Source organism: Panthera leo, chromosome B2, assembly GCF_018350215.1.
Source record: "Panthera leo isolate Ple1 chromosome B2, P.leo_Ple1_pat1.1, whole genome shotgun sequence".
NCBI lineage: Eukaryota > Metazoa > Chordata > Mammalia > Carnivora > Felidae > Panthera > Panthera leo.
In genome coordinates, this window is record NC_056683.1 from 82,564,306 (window position 1) to 82,577,426 (window position 13,121).

The window sequence follows — 13,121 nt, forward strand, 5'->3', positions numbered from 1 at the left end:
AGATCAAGTGTGGAAAAGCAAAACTATAGAGACAGTAAAAAGATCAGTGGTTGCCAGGGATTGATGGAAGGAGGAATGAATAGGGGGATCACAGAGAAATTTGGGGGCATTGAAACTACTCTATATAACACTATAATGGTGGATACATACCATTATTTATTTGTCTGAACTTTTAGAATGCACAGCATCAAGTGAACCCTAAGGTAAACTTAAACTATGGGTGTAATAATGTGTCAATATAGTTTCACTTATAACAAATGTACTACTGTGGTGAAGGATGTTGATAATGGAGGAGGCTATGCAAGTATGAGGGTGTTACATGGTAAGTCTCTGTACTTTCCACTCAATTTTGCTGTGCACCAAAAACTTCTCTGAAAAATAAAATCTATTTTATTAAAAAAAGAACCATAGTAATAATCAGGGAAATATCCATTACAATAAAAAAATATGATGCTCTGCTCCCCTTAAATTAGACAAAATAAATGAATAAAGGGTCTGAAATTTTCCAGTGATAGCAGAAATGTGATTGCAGATATGGGGGATTTGGGGTACTCTTTTATACTCTTGGTGGGATTTAATATAATAGTTCTGGAATAAAATCCGGCGATATACATTAAGAAGGGGGCCCACCCCTTAACTCAGTGTTTCTATTTGTAGGAGTTCACTCAAAACATATAAAAGGAACAGTAAATAAAGATAGATACACAAGGATATTTAATGTAGTAATAAATTAGAGACAACCTAAATTCTTAGCAATAGTAGGTTGATTAATGTTAGCATGTCCAAGCTTTGAAATGAAATGCAAATAAGATAGATTTATAGATATAGATATCTCTAGGTAGATGCAAACTAGAAAGGAAATCCATACAATAGTACAAAGTAAGCCAAAATGCATAGTAATGTATACATTATATATACATGCACATATACATAGATGCATATATATACACATATATACACACACACACATATATATAATCATCCCACCTTTTTAAAAATAGCCTCTAAGTAAGTATTCATGTATATCTTTCATTTAAAGGAAATAAAAGTAATTAAAAAGCTAACTTTTACCAATATCAGTTCTGAGAGTAGGAGAGGAAGAGGGAAGAGGAACTTTTGGTTTTTGATTAGGCTCTTCATTAACACTTGAGTTTCAACCCAGATCATATGTTCAGTTAGTAATTCAAATTAATTGAGAGGAGAACACTAAGTGTAAGAGGTAAGTGCTACAAAGGGGCCGTCAAGGGTATTGTTGATGTGAGTACAGAGGATCTCAACCACTCCTGGGAGGATGGCCATCCTGTCCCTGAGCCATCGGGCTGGACGCTGTCTCTGAAGGATGAATAGGAGGAGGAGTGAGGAGAAAAGGAGCATAGGAGCAGAGCCAGAAAAGGAGACTGTGAGTGTTAAGGCAAAAGGAGCAACAGGTGCCAACACGTGGCTTTCACAAGGAGTTGCAGAATGGATGGCACAAGAGTGGGAGGGGTGCAAACGAGAGGCGACAGTAAACAACTTCTTGGTTTCCGAGTGAGTTAGGAGTTGTTAAAGGAATCAGATCATAGTGGTTTTGAGTTTGGTTCGTGACGCTGCCATATGAGGCCTTAAAAAAACAAAAACAAAAACTCTCTGGCCTCAGTTTTCTCGTCTATAAAATGAGAATCATAACACTTACCTTGTTATTTTGAGGAGTCAATTACATATGTAAAGTGAGAAGCTATGGCTTTTGCATATTAGACACTTTGTTGATAGCAACAATTATTATAATCCCCTTTGTTCCAGGCTATTGTGAGTTTAGACGTGGTTTGATGCTGGGCTATTGATCAAGTTTGTTGGTTTCCCTACTTTATGAAGCAAGGTTTAATGGGATGGTTGTGTTTAGCAATAAGCAATCTCCACGAAACCGGGTATTCTGGATCAATCTCAACTAATTGAACAAGGCAGTAACAAACAAACAAACAAGAAGCAATGCCCACGATTGCCAAAATGTTCCAAGGAGCCATTTTTTTCCTTGAATTCTCGTAATAGTTCAATAAGAGCTACCAAATGAACAATGCAAGGAATGTCACTAAATTTAAATCAGTGTTTGCAGAATATTTCTATTGATTGCAGTATAATTGCCATACAAGACATTGTTCTCCTTAACTACATCCTGTACAGAATGGCTAACTTTTTCCCCTCCATGGACTATACAGTTTAGAAACAAACAAAACAAACAAACAAAAAACAACCAAAAAAAAAGTGTATCAAAAGAAAGGTCCATCATTTTGATTGAGGAAAAATTGCAGAGGATAATATATGTTTCTATGTCATGGGCTGCACATGGAGAAAAGCACCAGTATCTTGGAGAGCTGGCCTTGACAATGTAAACTAAGGCCTCCCTTGTGATGAACTTGAATAGCCAAGGCAGAGCGGGCAATGATTGTGCTTGAAATAGGTGAAATAATATAAAGCTGAAAATTGTTACTTAGATTTAAAGAGATGGTCATCGGTGGCCTTTGCTTCAAGAAGCTATGCCGAAACATTGTAAAAGCCATAATGGAATGGTGTGCTAGGGAGAATTGTTGTCCAGATCCCTCTGTGAGGGGAGTGCAGTCAGCAGACAGCCTATCCCTGTCCACGCTTCCGAGGTAGGCATCTGCTTCAGAGAGCCACTGGCCCTAGGCCAGGCCCTTCTGGGGACAACCCACACCAGATTGCTGCTCAAGGCGCGTCCGTTTTCAGCCCAGTGTGGGACGCTGTGACGGTCAGTATGCCTCCCACAGTTCTTGCTGGCTTGGCTGAGACTTTGACCAGCCGGCACCTGGTTCAGTTTCTCCTTCTGCCCTTTCTTGAATGTCATCCTTTCCTTTCACAGGTGCTAATCTCTAATGACTATCTTGCATCTCAAACTCCATCTCAGTATCTGCTTCGGAGATCAAAAACTGTGACAAATGAGTTGAGGGATTGAGAAAAAGGAGATGTGTTTAGAAATCCATGCATCTAAAAATTTATCTGAAATGGGGGAAGAGAAAAGAGGTAGTAGCAGCAGGAGGGAATCAGGTTGAGGGAGAGGTTTTATTATTTTAATGTCTTGCAGTGATAGGGCTTGAGAAAGACTTGAGAGAAAATGTGCTGATGAGAAGGATCCAGTACAGGAGGCGAATCTTAGGAGTGCTCCAGTTGAAACCACGCTGCAATAATCTATTCTATAAGAAAACAGCCTTGTGTCTCCTACATTTGCCCCCGAACCAGAGGGAGATTTACACATTGAAACAGTTTCTTCCCTTTTGGTTTGGAGAGGACACAGATTTGGGAGAAAAAAGAAAAGTGCTTATTTGATGAATTGGGATTAGCAGTGAGATCAATAGATTTCTTCCTACCCCCCTTTTTTTTTTAATTTTTTTTTGTTTTAACGTTTATTTATTTTTGAGACAGAGAGAGACAGAGCATGAATGGGGGAGGGTCAGAGAGAGGGAGACACAGAATTGAAACAGGCTCCGGGCTGTCAGCACAGGGGCCCGATGCGGGGCTCGAACTCATGGACCGTGAGATCGTGACCTAAGCCGAAGTCGGCGCTCAACCGACTGAGCCACCCAGGCGCCCCTCTTCCTACCCCTTTAACCAACTTTTACATATTCTATGATCCATCCAGAAATGGTCAGAAATTTCACAATTTGTAAAAAATTCCGTACAGATGCTGGAAATCTCAGCCATCAGTTCCACAAAACAAAAATAGTCATTTCACTTTACTTTCCAAGAAGTCCTTTGGTGAAGGTTTTTTGGTTTATTGTTTTTTTGTTTTTGTTTTTTTATTTTGTTTTGTTTTTAAATTCCTTCAGAAAGGAAAATTGAAATCAAAAGGCAAATATCAGAATTACTGCTATTTATGACTTTTTCTCAGTCTTTTTGAGAAGGGAGAATTTCCTTCCTAAAGTAACATTCATGAATGATGACATAATTAGAAATAGGCCTAGCACAATATGGCATTACTAATTGCAATTCCTCCCTTGATGGCAGCATCCTGATAAGAATGTTGATATCTTTCAGGCAATCTAAAATGATTCACTCTTGACCTAGAAGTTAAAATGAACTCCTTTTGACAAGAGGTGAAACAGATGATACACTGCTTTTCTCCAATTATAGGAAAATACACTGCGCAATGACCAATATATGTGAACCTAATAAAGAAGTAAGCACAAACAATATATGTGATGAGACATTAGCACTTTATGAGCAACGTTCTTATTCACAGTACTACTGTGAAAGTTAATAGACGCTTGGCTTTGATAGAAATTTTTGCGGTGAGGTAGGTGTCACGTTTCCTTCTGTTTTTGTTTTATTTTTAGTGATGCCTAGGAAATTACCTAGAAAATAGAAAGGCTGGAGATTTTATACTTCTTTCTTGAAATTGAAGGCATTATCTCATACTAAAATCATTAATGAATGTAATTTACTAACAGTATCTTTGTTCTAAAGATCTAATTGATTATTTTAATTGAGGCTGGAATTGGAACCACTCGCTGTACTTTTGCCAGGAAAATACACACACTTGTGAATGCTTACGGAGCTAACACATAACCAGCTGGTTCACTCTGGTATCCACAGATTCTTACCTTTGCTCTGACAGCCAGGCTACAGCATCCTGTCATGACTTACCAAGCACACGACCGCTAACAGAGGCAGACTATGATCCAGAATTCTGCAAAATAAATAAATACATAAAAATCTACCGTGAGACCGTCTGCATGGAATGCTTCCCTGTCGCATGAAAACGTAAAAGCTGTTAAAAAGCTAAACACCTTTTATAAGGTCACAAATCTGGAAATGTTGAAGGCAGGTGGCTATCTCTCAGCCCCCTTACTGCAACTGACGATTATCTGAAATAACCTATGGAGGTGTTAAGTAAAAATTACAAGTCCCAAGTATTTTCTACAGCCCTTGCAGTCTATCAAGTTTTTATTTATATAGTGTGATGACAGTGAAATGATCTACGTCATAGTCAAAGTGTTCTGTGTCATATTCACTGTTAGTAATAAACCCAAATTCTTTATTTGCTAATGTGTAGGCAATCATGTTTTTATCAGTGCACATATTAGCAGTGGCAGATAAATAGAATATCAAACAGTCTAGAACTCGGAACATTTATAACCAGCTGACTAAGCAATATTTCTCCCTCCATAGCAGAGCTTTTGACAGAATTTCAGCAAAAAACATCCATATATTGTATGTGAGTACATATACCATATGCATGTATTTGTGTATAGATACAAATTAACTTTTATGTCACTCTGCATATATAGAATATACATCTTTTTCTTATTATATGTGGCCATGCTGCCATCTTTCCACTGTGTATTTTGGAAAGATTTTCCCAGGTTTATGAAAGCAGACACTATTTACATATTCTGCCTGTGCTTACAAATTCTGCAGCAGTCACAAACCTCACCATGGTCATGACATTTTCTTTTCTACTTAAATGTCTGCTTTCTTCACCATTGATGAGCTTGGTTGTGAAATCAACCCAAAGGATTTCTTAAGACATCAGCAACAACCTTATTTTTTAAATCAGTGTTTGCATTCGGTATTTTTTTTATTATTATTATATACAACCAAGGACCACATACCTCATTCAGTTTAATTAAAAAGTGGTACATTTTTACGAACATTAGTAGGATAGTAGGCATTCATATTGCCAAAACTGACAAATATTTAGAGTTTTGCCTTTGTGTGATTTATATATGTTCAGATTTCTTAGATTAGATCATGAATATTCCTAGAATTTGAGTTCCTTGACATTTTCTCCTCTTTACATTTACTTCTTTTCATTTTTCCTCCACTTCCTTTTATATTTTTTTAAACTGCTAAACAAAACCACTATATCCTTGGGGCCTAAAACATTGATTTGGCATAATATGTCTTCAATAAATATTTGTTGATTAAATAGTTATGTTGTCAATCTATAGTCTTAAATATCTTACCTACTTATTATCAATATCTTAGGTAAATTTCATGATTAATTTCAAGAGATTTAATTGGACTCATTTTCTGGATATAATTCTCCACCTTCCCATTGCTAAATTGTACTTCCCATTTCAAAAATCTCAACCTTGCTGGTGGAACATGTAAAAAATGTAAAGAAGGAGCAGGAATGGAGAAGATTCATAAACATGTTTTATGAACTCAGGACTTTCCAAGTCAGAGACATGAAGATTCTTGATAATCTAACCAATTCCCTTTATGTAAAGTCAATGATTTCATGTGATATGGGATTGGATTTAGTCTATGTAAATTTTAAGAGAAAAATCAAACCAAAACTAATGGATAGGAATGTAGGGATAAATTTTCTTCTTGTCACGTAAAGGACATTTCTGAGTATTAGATCTTTCCAAAATGAAATGCCATACATCAGTAGATAATATATTTTCTGTCCTATTATAAGTTGCTAGAAATATTTTATAGAAACATAAAATATTAACTGAGGATTGAACCAGAAGACAACCTCAGAAAGACCTTTACAAAACTGTTTGTAAATTCTTCTGAACTTAATCCTGTTTCTTTGCCTCTCCCTCAAAATAATAACTACCATATCTGCCCTTCAAAACTTTACTACTCCTTGCCTTTAACAGTATTGATTATTTCAGTTCACCTTTAAATATATTCTCTCATCCAATCATTTCCAAACTCTTTGAGAAAGATAGCAGTCAACATCATTCTCACCTAGGAGATTAGTTAATTTTTATAGTTTCTCTTGACATTTAATTTAAAATTTTTTTTCAAAGTTAATCATTGTCAGCTATCTTACAAAATTTACTAACCTGTAGCCTTTAATCATAAGACAACCACATTCCTCTCTTAGCCATCTCCTGCCTGTCTTCCTAGACTACATTTTATCAGCTATCTGCAGTTGTATGTTATCCACACTCTGGTTACCATTTTTAAAAATCCAGTTTTCATGGACGTGAGCTCTCTAATCTCCATAGTACTAACCACTCCATACTCGTTATGTGTGACCTACTCCCCTAATTTGTATTGCTTCTCAGGTATCTGAATTTTACAAGAACATACTTAGACTGGAGAATCAGTTTATACTCTGACGGGAATCAGAGAGCAAAGTGGTGTTTTTCTTTTTTTCTATTTGTACCTTTTAGTTTTTGAGTTAGAGGTTTTTTTTTTAAGTTTATTTATTTTGAGAGAGATAGAGTGCCTGTGTGCATATGAGCAGGAGAGGGGCAGAGACAGAGAGGGAGACAGAGAGAATCAGAAGCAGGCTCTGTGCTATCAGGTCTCAGCTAGACTTGGGGCTCGATCTCATGAATCATGAGACCATTACCTGAGTTGAAATCACGAGTCTGATGCCCAACAGACAAAGCCTCCCAGGTGCCCCAAATTAGAGGTTTTTATAAACCTTGTTGTGGCTATGGGGACATTGTGTTGAAGATTTGATTTATATAAAATAGTGGAAAGAAATAAACTTGGTACTCAGTATATTTTATTTCTAGTCCCATATTTGCTATGTGAAATTAAATAAACAAAATTTCACAGAAGCTCAATTTTCACATTATAAAAAACAGGATACAATTTTACTTGCCCACTTTTTCTTCTAAATTATCAACTGAATTTATACTGGAGGATATTGAAATAGTGCTATTTGATAATTAGTAGCCATTATTAACATCAGCTATGCTAACAGATCAATAAATACTGCTTTTTTATAATCCCTGATCCTAAGTACAGACATTGCTATTTATTTCATGTGGACCTAATCAAAGCTTTTCATAAACCTCTTCCACAATAAAAGCCAACCACAGTTCCAGGCATCAGAATCTATCCCCTTCAAGTGGCCATTTAAAGAATGGAGGAAAAATACCAATCCCCTTTCTATACCTGAGGAACTCACTATAGGAAAAGAAAGAAGTTTGGGTCAACATTTGTAAAAATGTTTTGGCATATTTAAAATAAAGAGCACTGAGGAGATAACTAAATATTAATAGAGAATTGAACTAAATTAACTAAGGAATGAGACATTAATCACAAACTCTTTCAAGTAAAGCTACTGATTTTACTTAGTAAGAATCTATAAAAATAAAATATTGACAGTATCTCATTACTGTAATAGAATGATTATTTCCTTATATTCCTTTTTGCAAGGCTGGAAATTCTTAAAATTATATTCAATTTAATTTATAAAGTAAGGATACTATAAAATGTCTTACAAGGTGATTTTCATGATTTTTGCCACCAACTAAATAGTTAAGGTGGGGGACTATTATGTATAAGATGGTTGTCATAAATATTCCTCTCCCAGTACAGTTCAATCCCACTGGAATATAGAAGCAAAAACTTTTAAAAGTCTTTTTTTTTTTAATGAAATAGACTTAAACTGTCAAAGGCAAATAGCAAGGTGGTTTACCACTTATTTTAATAAATAATTAAGATATTTTTAGAACTCTAATTTGCATTTTTTGTGTATTCTAATTTATACAGTATGTAACATGAGCTTTATGTAGAACTCATCTGAAAGAAGGTAGAGCAGAACTCTCCAGTAATAATGTTTTATCAATGTAAATAATGGGGTGATCTTAACAAAGATGAAGTCAATCACACTATAAGACTTTTTGGAATAAAAATGATCTTAAACAGTGAGAGGCAGGTGTACATGACAAAGGGTAGGAATGTATCCTGAAGTTATGACTGAATAACAATAAAACACCAATTTAACTTGGATGCTTATTTTGAGGAGATGTTGGATATTATTGATGTATTAGCATTCCTTATTAAGTTCAACCATTTATTGGCAGTCTCTGTGGACAGTACTAAACTTTATTTTTAAAGGATGATTTCTAGCTATAGAAAGAGAGTTCCAAAAGATGGTTGGAGTCAGAAAAATCACATAAATCTTTAAATGTTTAAAGCATGGATATAGTACCTACTTTATAAAAATGTTTAAGAATTTAAGAGTGTTTATTCCATTATAACAAAAAAGTTTCCATGAAAACAAACTTCCTATCAATAAAAGCAAGATAAAACACAAAACCCTCCCCTAAACAATCTAGGTAACATATAAAATATTTAAAAAAAGTTGAAGTTGTTAGCCTTAGAGAGCTATTGAGACAGCTAGGACTTAAGGGACCACAGCAAGATCGATCCCCAAAGAAGCAAACTCACTGAGATAAGCTTTTAAGTTGTGTTTTCTTTTTCAGTGTTTAGAAGTTATTACTTCTGGGCAAGGGATTGAGAAACCAGGAAAAAGACAAGAGTTATTAGACATAGAAGCCATCCAACAGACTTTTTGGACATCTATAGAGTAGCAAGATAAAAAAAAAAATGGAATTCAGGACTGTCCAGAGAGTCAAGAGAAAAGAGCCAACATCTCATGTGGAATCCCCTTGAAGAATTTGCTGCTTTGAAAATAATTTGCTGCTTTTTCAGTTCTACATGATAGGAGTAGTGTAAAAGCAAAGCAGAGTTTTCTGTACTCTTACGATGTTGAGAATACAGAGATTAGAATTCCAGACCTGCAAAAGAAGTAAAACAGATCCACCCCCTTCAGCTGGGAACCTTAGACAGCTACATTATAGGAAATGGTCTAATTTGATGGCAACCCAAATTTATATAGACTGTAATCCTGCATTTAGTTGTGTAAATCCCAAACTGGATTGAGGTAAACTGCCCCTAGGAGTTGCCAGAGGTTAGATTAGGTACATCATTTCTTTAAGGAGATAACATGCTCCACAATCTCAACAGTTTTCTTCCTATATGTAGGATGCTCAATAAAAAACTCCCAGGTACAGCAAGCAATGGGATGAAGGAAAAAAGGCAGAAAATTGAAAGAGACCCATAGATGATCCAGCTATTAGAGTCTTAAGATAGGGAAGCTAAAGTAACTGTAATTTACATAATCAGAAAAAAACTGATAACAAAAAGAGTTAGGGTAAAAACTCACATTTATAAAAATGTCATATAGAAAACCTAGGAATAAAAAAATGCATATTGGAAATTAGAACTATGTGGTTTAAAATCAAATTGAACACAGCAGAGAGAAGATTCTTATATTGGATAAAAATATCCTGATAAATGCACAGAAAGAAAAAAATTAAAGAGAGAGAGAAAATAGTGAAAAGCCTAATGTGTGTAATTATAGACACTCTAGGTAAGGGGAGAAAGAATGGAACAGAATTGAAACTTGAAGATGTTAGTTGAAAATTTTCTAAAACTACTGTAATAAATCAAGCCCAGATTTAAAAAGCCCAAATGAGACCTAACATGAAAACACAACTAGCTACACTGAACAACAAAAACAAAAACAAACAAAAAACAAAGAGAGAAATCTTAAAAGTAATAAAGGAAAAATTATTCCAAAGGAACAATAAGATACTTCAAGCGACTTTTCAATAGAAATAATGGAAGCTAGAAAAGAACAGAATGCCATCTTTAAAATATTAAAGAAATAAAGTCAAAACAGAATTCAAAACTCAGTTAAAACATGTTTTAACAGTTACAGTAAAAGGAAACATTTTCAAATCACTAAAAACTGATATAATTTACTACCAGCAAACCCAAATTAAAATAAATATTAAAGAGAGCTCAGCAGGGAGAAGAGACATGATCCAAAAGGGATACAGCAAATGGAAGAAGACATCAAGAGCAACAAAATCAGGAAATGTGTGAATAAATATGTATGAATACTGATTTCCCAAAATAATATCATGATATCTTGTGTGAAAGAAAAATGCATAACAATAATACAAAGATAAGATGTGGTCTATAGTGTTTACACGTTCTCAAAGGTCCTAGCACTGCCTAGGCAGTGGCAGGTAGTAATTTACAAGACAAATTACTTACATTATATTCTAATACATCAAAGCTTCATGTTGTAACATCTAAGGAAACTACTAAAATATAATAAAAACATGTATAATTAACAACAAATAGAGGAGACAAATGGATAACAAAACATTGATTAATCCAAAAGAAACCAAGAGAAAAAAATGAAACATGAAAGAGAAAGAAAAAATAGGAAACAAATACTCAGATGATATATATGAATTCATATATATTGGTAATTCCATTAAATATAAATGAACTAAATATCCAAAGAAAAGTTTGTCATAAAGTGAAAACAAACACACCAAAAATCTATATGTTGTATATAAGAAGCACACTTGGAATATAAGGCCACAGGAAGATTGAAAGCAAAAGATGTAAAATAACTTTCCATACAAATAATTACCAAAAAACAATATCTACTGTACAAATCCTAAATCTGATAATATACACTTTAAGTAATAATCATTGCTAGAGATTATAATAACCACAATAGATCAGTCCATAAAGATGCAACAATTATAAAAGATACAAAGTTATTCATAGAATAATGTGAATCCAATTCATATAGAAAATTAATAAAGAGCTATAGATAAATCCACAATCATAATGGTGGATTTTGTCAGGCCTGTCTCAGTAACTGATAAAATAAACATAAAATAATCAGTAAGGCAGATAAAACCAACCCACCTATTTGATGTATAGAACATTCCACTCGACAGCAACATAATATTTATTCCTTTCCAATATACGTGGAACACTTGGGAAATTTACAAATATTCTGAATGATAAAGTAAGTCTCAACAAATTTCAAAGGATTTTCTTTCATCCATAGAATGAGTACATAAAATGTACTATATTCTTGCAATTGAATACAATATAGAGGTGAAAACAAGTAAACTATTGCATGTATGTTTAATATATGCTACATATATTCAATGACATAGCTTTACTTATAGGTGCTCAAGTAACCCCACTTCTCATTTGTACTCACACTGTATCTAATTTATAATCAAAATATTGTTATAAATACATATATACATGCATACATATACTTATAAGTACATGTATAAGTATGGTTATACATACATAAATACGTATACACACGCACACACACAATGTTATCTTAGAGGTGACTTTCTACTGTCATAAGATAGGATGGATAAGTGCTATGCAGATGTCTCAACAACAAACCTACTGACATATTTGATAATATTCACCGTGAATGTGTTGAACGGCCATCACACTTCCCTTATTGTCCTTTATCTTGGACACTCTCATTACCTGTTCTTCCAAAGTTTTGGAGATATGGGAATGGTGATTTTACGTACTGATATATGTGTGATAATACACAAAATGGCACTATAACTATGGCACAAAATATATAAATTCACTTTAAGATTAAATTATGTATTTTTCTGATTTAAACAAGAAAATGACTCTATGTATAAAGCCTATACCTGAATGATATTTTTCACCCTGAATCGATCATGGTTTATGCGTACAGCGTATATTTAAATGGCTGATAATAATAAAGATTCTAAATCTTTAATACTAGAAGTCCAATAAAAATATTAGAAATCTCTATGAATATGAAATAGGACACAGTGATTAACTGTGATATATTGGATAAGTAGTTTTCCCATACTGTACTTTGTGTCTATATTTAAGGTGCTGAATATTTATATAAAGTAAAATAAACTTATTCTTTGCAAAATAAAAAAGCTATTTTTATTATTACATTTTTTTTGTGCCATACTCTAATTTTTAATATTAACAGTAAAAGCTAAATTTTCTTTTTAAATATAAAATCCACAGGTTTCTTGCCACAGATTGAAAACTCACATTGTCAATTGTTTACTTTTCTTTATTAAGTAAACCATTTCTTTGCAAATATAGCCCTAAATAGCTAATTAGATTTCCTAATAGCACTAGAAACCACCATGGGGATAATGTACGAGAATTGTTCCATCAGCAAAATTAAAGGGGGAAACCACCTAATACTTTTTTTGTTTTGTTTTGCTTTGCAATTTAAATTTCAATGGCTTTTTTTCATAATTTTAATATGGCAAATCATTTCTCTCTAGAGCTTGCATTAATGGGCGGAGGACCAAATTGCAAGAGTAGGCTAATTTGAGCCCAAGCATTTCATATTAATGAAATAGATTTTTTGGATATCAAGGAATATGTACCTTCCTAAGTTATTCTTTCTCAATTCCTAGTATAATGGGAAGTCCTATTGACTGAATTGTTTTCTCAAAACCACTTACTAGGTATAAGTAAAATATGAACATTCCCGTGGGAGAAATGGTGCCAGC